This window comes from Rutidosis leptorrhynchoides, chromosome 5, assembly GCF_046630445.1.
Source record: "Rutidosis leptorrhynchoides isolate AG116_Rl617_1_P2 chromosome 5, CSIRO_AGI_Rlap_v1, whole genome shotgun sequence".
NCBI classification, from domain to species: domain Eukaryota; kingdom Viridiplantae; phylum Streptophyta; class Magnoliopsida; order Asterales; family Asteraceae; genus Rutidosis; species Rutidosis leptorrhynchoides.
The window spans coordinates 254,213,602-254,221,252 of NC_092337.1; positions in this window are offsets into that span (position 1 = coordinate 254,213,602).

The following is a 7,651-nucleotide window of genomic DNA, read 5'->3' on the forward strand; positions in this document are numbered from 1 at the left end:
CTTAACAGCCTATGTGAGTCACCTAACACATGTGGGAACCATCATTTGGCAACTAGCATGAAATATCTCATAAAATTACAAGAATATTAATAATCATTCATGACTTATTTACATGTAAACAAAATTACACATCCTTTATATCTAATCCATATACCAACGACTAAAAACACCTACAAATACTTTCATTCTTCAATTTTCTTCATCTAATTGATCTCTCTCAAGTTCTATCTTCAAGTTCTAAGTGTTCTTCATAAATTCTATAAGTTCTAGTTTCATAAAATCAAGAATACTTCCAAGTTTGCTAGCTGACTTCCAATCTTGTAAAGTGATCATCCAACCTCAAGAAATCTTTTTTATTTACAGTAAGATATCTTTCTAATACAATGTAATACTCATATTCAAACTTTGATTCAATTTATATAACTATAACAATATTATTTCGAGTGGAAATCTTACTTGAACTTGTTTTCGTGTCATGATTCTGCTTCAAGAACTTTCAAGCCATCCAAGGATCCTTTGAAGTTAGATCTACTTTTATCATTTCCATTAGGTTTATTCACAAAACCTGAGGTAGTAATGATATTCATAACATCATTCGATTCATATATATAAAACTACCTTATTCGAAGGTTTAAACTTGAAATCACTAGAACATAGTTTAGTTAATTCTAAACTTGTTCGCAAACAAAAGTTAATCCTTCTAACTTGACTTTTAAAATCAACTAAACACATGTTCTATATCTATATGATATGCTAACTTAATGATTTAAAATCGGAAAACACGAAAAACACCGTAAAACTGGATATACGCCGTCGTAGTAACACCGCGGGCTGTTTTGGGTTAGTTAATTAAAAACTATGATAAACTTTGATTTAAAAGTTGTTCTTATGGGAAAATGATTTTTCTTATGAACATGAAACTATATCCAAAAATCATGGTTAAACTCAAAGTGGAAGTATGTTTTCCAAAATGGTCATCTAGACGTCGTTCTTTCGACTGAAATGACTACCTTTACAAAAACGACTTATAACCTGTATTTCCTACTATAAACTTATACTTTTTCTGTTTGGTTCATAAACTTAAGTTCAATATGAAACCATAGCAACTTGAAACACTCAAAACGGATTTAAAATGAAGAAGTTATGGGTAAAACAAGATTGAATATTTTTGCTTGTTGTAGCTACGTGAAAATTGGTAACAAATTTATATTAATCATATCCTAGCTAACTTATATTGTATTATACATGTATTCTAATATATTATGTAATCTTGGGATACCATAGACACGTATGCAAATGTTTTAACATATCATATCGACCCATCTATATATATTATTTGGAACAACCATAGACACTCTATATGCAGTAATGTTGGAGTTAGCTATACAGAGTTGAGGTTGATTCCAAAAATATATATACTTTGAGTTGTGATCTAGCCTAATACGTGTATACACTGGGTCGTGGATTGATTCAAGATAATATATATCAATTTATTTATGTACATTTAACTATGGACAACTAGTTGTAGGTTACTAACGAGAACAGCTGACTTAATAAACTTAAAACATCAAAATGTATTAAAAGTGTTGTAAATATATTTTGAACATACTTTGATATATATGTACATATTTGTTATAGGTTCGTGAATAGACCAGTGGCCAAGTCTTACTTCCCGACGAAGTAAAAATATGTGAAAGTGAGTTATAGTCCCACTTTTAAAATCTAATATTTTAGGATGAGAATACATGCAGTTTTATAAATGTTTTACGAAATAGACACAAGTAATTGAAACTACATTATATGGGTGAATGATCGAAGCCGAATATGCCCCTTTTGCTTGGTAACCTAAGAATTAGTAAACCGATCTACTAATTGACGCGAATCCTAAAGATAGATCTATTAGGCCTAACGAACCCTATCCAAAGTACCGGATTCTTTAGTACTTCGAATTCGTTTTTATCATGTCTGAAGGATTTCCCGGAATGATAGGGGATATTCTTATATGCATCTTGTTAATGTCGGTTACCAGGTGTTCACCATATGAATGAATTTTATCTCTATGTATGGGATGTATATTGAAATATGAAATCTTGTGGTCTATTATTATGATTTGATAATATATAGGTTAAACCTATAACTCACCAACATTTTTGTTGACGTTTTAAGCATGTTTATTCTCAGGTGATTATTAAGAGCTTCCGCTGTTGCATACTAAAATAAGGACAAGATTTAGAGTCCATGCTTGTATGATATTATGTAAAAACTGCATTCAAGAAACTTATTTTTGATGTAATATATTCTTATTGTAAACCATTATGTAATGGTCGTGTGTAAATGGTATATTTTAGATTATCATTATTTGATAATCTACGTAATGCTTTTTAAACCTTTATCAATAAAATAAAGGTTATGGTTGTTTTAAAAATGAATGCAGTCTTTGAAAAACGTCTCATATAGAGGTCAAACCTCGCGACGGAATCAATTAATATGGAATGTTTATAATCTATATGAATGGGACATTTCAGTTGGTATCAGAGCTGGTATAACGCCGTCCATGTGTGGTGGGTTAGTCGTAAAGGAGGTTCTCACAATGTTACCTGTGACGAAGCATTGGCTATTACTCCTTGCGATCCCTTACGAGGGTTGGTAGTAGCCAAGAGGCAGACCCTAAAATCAGTATCTGAGGTACACTCAGTGGTCACCAGGCGGTTAGATGGGAAGGCACTGGATGGGACGGTGGTTGTCCCCACTGTATTTCAGTTAGTATCCGAGCGTTGGTCTTAGAGAACCAGAAAATTGCATTAGTGTGTCTTACCGAGTTTGTTAGGATGCATTAGTGAGTCTGGACTTTGACCGTGTTTTTCTTCAAAAACGATTGCTTAACATTTTTTTGTTGGAAACTATATATTATTAACGTGTAAATATTATGTGATATATTAATCTCTTAACGTGTTTGATATTGTGTGATAGATGTCTACCACTAGTACAAATCTCATCGATTCACCTAATAATAATGAAGAGTCGAATATATTTTGGGAAGATTCACAAATTCCAGAAGAGGAACCGGAAGAAGAGGAACCAGAAGAGGAGGAACCGGAAGAGGAGGAACCGGAAGAGGAGGAACCAGAAGAGGAGGAACCGGAAGAAGAAGAGGTTCCGGAGGAAGAAATATTGATACCTATAGTAAATCGATTAAATAAAAGAAAATCCTCAACCAACGGACCAAAGTTAATAATGGTCAATGGTGTTTCAGCCGAGGAAGCAAAATATTGGGAAGATTACCAATTTTCCGATGAATCGGATCCCGATGAGGATTCCGATGATGTTATAGAAATTACCTCGACCCAATTTAATGAAGCGAAAGAAAATAATAAGGGAAAATGTATAAAAATAGAGAAACCCGATTCCAACCCCGATGAACTTTATATGTATCGACAACATCCGTATTTCCTAAAATGTAACAATGACCGGGAACCTCTAAACCACCAGGTTTTTCTAAACCATTATGGAAAACGACGGCTCGTATTAGAGGAACAACATATATTCCTAGAAAATTAGGAAAACGAACCAAGTCCGAAGAAGAAGAAACCAGTGATTCAGATTAGAGGGTTGTAATCATGTTGTGTAGTGTGCTTATACTTTGATGTTCTATGTAAAAATTGCTTGTATTGTTTGTTAATTATCTTTTACGAATCTAATCCTTGTCTATTTTACAGTATAAAATAAAATGGACATTAAGGGTAGACAACCGAATATTTTAGAAGACCTACCAGAGGATATGATTGAGGAAATCTTGTCTAGAGTCGGTCAGAATTCATCAGCACATTTAGTTATGGCGAAATTAACTTGTCAAACATTTGAATGACTTTTCAGAAATGCCTTAGTTTATAAAAGGCTTTCATTTGATAGGTGGGGTATATCACATTGGGGAGACCGTAAGTTAAGCCGTGTTTTCATTAAAGCATTAAATGCGGGGAACCCAAATGCAATTTTACGCTACGGGTTAAGAACCTATTTTGACTCAACATATCCCAACATAGGATTTCGTGAATTAGAAAGAGCTTCTAACATGCAACATAAAAAAGCATGTTATGCTTACGGGTTAGTGATGTTCGCTTCTTACCAAAGTGAGAAAAAGAACATCGGATTGCAACTTTTAAATAAAACCTTCCCACAAGTGACGGATTCAGTAGTTGGGGTGAGAAACAAGATTTTTAGATTATTACGGGGCTGTTGGACATTACGAAACCCTCGTCCTTTTGATGACATTAAAACATGCTGCCTAGCCAATGGTCATAACGGTTATTTTCCACAAGACCAAGGATGGGAAGTCGTCTTAGTAAAACCAGAATGCATAACTTGTTTCTGGACTTATGAATTACGTGTCTTTATTTCCTTTGCTGAACAACTTGCGTATTAACTAGATTTATCTTCAAAACTGTCCTGTATCATAGTGTACTATATTTCATGTTATATGTAATATAGCGAAGTTGTAAGTTTGAAGAATATTTGTATGTGATATATTATTATAATCAGTTTTTCATATGGAATTATAGTAGTTGAATTGTATATTAGCTACTAAGTATGAACTTAACGGGTAGGTAGTACCCGAATTTAAACTTATAAAACGCTAATATGAAGAAAAAGCTTTTATAAATGAGTTCATATTATGCTACGAAATACTAGTGACTACTCTTAATATTCTGTATGATTAACTCGATTCAGTTGGCTATTTTGAAGGAAATGGCACCGACTACTCGACACACCATGAATATGAGCGAAGAGGAATTTCGTACCTTTCTTGCTGCAAACATAGCCGCAGTGCAGGCTGCGCTACATACCAACAATAACTCTGAATCTAGCAATGCAGCTAACGGTGCAAGAAATCGTGTAGGATGCTCCAACAAAGAATTCACTCCCTACAAACCTTTGGAATTTGAGGGAACCGAAGGACCAATTGGATTGAAACGGTGGAGCGAGAAAGTCGAATCGGTGTTTGCTATAAGTAAGTGTACTGAAGAGGACAAAGTTAAGTACGCCACGCATACCTTCACAGGTACTGCGTTAACGTAGTGGAACACCTATCTTGAACAGGTAGGACAAAATGTTGCTTACGCACTACCGTGGTTGGCATTCAAGCAATTGATGAACGAGCAGTACCGTCCTAGAAACGAAGTCAATAAACTCAAGGCAGAACTTAGAGAGTTACGAACACAAGGGTTCAACGTTACCACATATGAACGACGATTCACAGAGTTGTGCCTATTGTGTCCGGGAGCATTCGAAGATGAAGAAGAGAAGATCGACGTGTTTGTAAAAGGGTTACCAGTAAGGATTCAAGAATATGTGAGTTCACACGAGCCCGCTTCTATACAGAAGGCAAGTCGAATGGCTCATAAACTCATAAATCAGATTGAGGGGAGAATTAAAGAGCAGGTGGCCAAAGAAGCCAACACGAAACAACTCAAGAGGAAGTAGGAGGAAAACGGTGACAAGAGTCACCAGTACAACAACAACAACAATTACAACCACAATCGCAACAACTATCCCAACAACCGCAACAACAATCGCAACAATAACCGCAATCCTATCAATAACTACAACAAACATCCCAACAACAACTACAACAACCGTTTCAACAACAATAACAATTCCAACAACAAACTCAATAACAACAACGGCAACGACAACAAAAACCAAAAACAGCCATGTCATAAGTGTGAAGAAAATCATCAGGGGTTTTGCACGATATTTTGCAACAGGTGTAAAAGAAATGGTCATAGCGCGACAAAGTGTGAGGTCTACGGACCAAAGATTAACAGAACTAAAGGAACAAATAATGTCGGAACAAGTAATGCCAACACTGTTTGTTATAAATGTGGAAAACCGGACCACATTATTAGAAATTGCCCGAATCAGGGGAATACTAATGGGTAGGGCCGTGGAAGAGTTTTCAATATTAATGCGGCAGAAGCACAGGAAGACCCGGAGCTTGTTACGGGTACGTTTCTTATTGACGATAAATCTGCTTATGTTTTATTTGATTCGGGTGCGGATAGAAGCTATATGAGTAGAAAATTTTGTGCTAAATTAAGTTGCCCATTGACGCCTTTGGATAGTATATTTTTACTCGAATTAGCAAACGGTAAATTAATTTCAGCAGATAATATATGTCGGGAGAGAGAAATTAAACTGGGGGATGAAACGTTTAAAATTGATTTAATACTAGTCGAGTTAGGGAGTTTTGATATAATAATTGGCATGGACTGGTTGAAAAAGGTGAGAGCAGAGGTCGTTTGTTACAAAAATGCGATTCGCATTATGCGTGAAAATGGAAAACCTTTAATGGTGTACGGAGAAAAGAACAATGCGAAGTTAAATCTTATTAGTAGTTTGAAGGCGCAAAAACTAATAAGAAAAGGTTGTTATGTCATTCTAGCACACATCGAGGAAGTTAAACCTGAAAAAAAGAACATCAGTGATGTTCCCGTCGCAAAAGAATTTCTCGATGTATTTCCGAAAGAATTACCGGGATTACCCCCACATCGATCCATTGAATTTCAAATAGACCTTGTACCAGGAGCTGCACCAATAGATCGTGCTCCATACAGACTCACACCTAGCGAATTGAAAGAATTACAAAGTCAGTTACAGGAACTTTTAGAGCGTGGTTTCATTCGACCAAGCACATCACCATGGGGAGCTCCTGTTTTGTTTGTCAAGAAGAAAGATGGTACATTCAGGTTGTGTATCGACTACCGAGAGTTGAACAAATTTACCATCAAGAACCGTTACCCACTACTGAGAATCGATGACTTATTTGATCAACTACAAGGCTCGTCTGTTTATTCGAAGATCGATTTACATTCTGGATATCATCAAATGCGGGTGAAGGAGGATGATATTCCAAAGACTGCTTTTAGGACGCATTACGGTCATTACGAGTTTATGGTTATGCCGTTTGGATTGAATAAAGCTCCAGTTGTGTTCATGGACCTCATGACCCGAGTGTGTGGGCCATATCTTGACAAGTTTTTCATTGTTTTCATCGATGACATACTTATTTACTCGAAGAATGATCAAGAGCACGAAGAACATTTGAGAAAAGTGCTGGAGTTGCTGAGAAAAGAAAAACTGTACGCTAAGTTTTCAAAGTGTGCATTTTGGTTGGAAGAAGTTCAATTCCTCGGTCATATAGTGAACAAAGAAGGTATTCAGGTGAATCCAGCAAAGATTGAAACGGTTGAAAAGTGGGAAACCCCAAAAACTCCAAAACACATACGCCAATTTTTAGGGCTAGCTGGTTATTACAGGAGATTCATCCAAGATTTTTCTAAAATAGCAAAACCCTTGACTGCATTAACGCATAAAGGGAGGAAATTTGAATGGAAGGATGAACAAGAAAAAGCATTTCAATTGTTGAAGAAAAAGTTAACTACGGCACCTATATTGTCATTACCTGGAGGGAATGATGATTTTGTGATATATTGTGACGCCTCAAAGCAAGGTCTCGGTTGTGTATTAATGCAACGAACGAAAGTAATTGCTTATGCGTTGATGTTAAAGCAGAGGGGTACGAAATAGTTATATTTTTACTACGAAATACTATTAAATACGATACAATTTTACACAAGTTATTTATTTATTTATA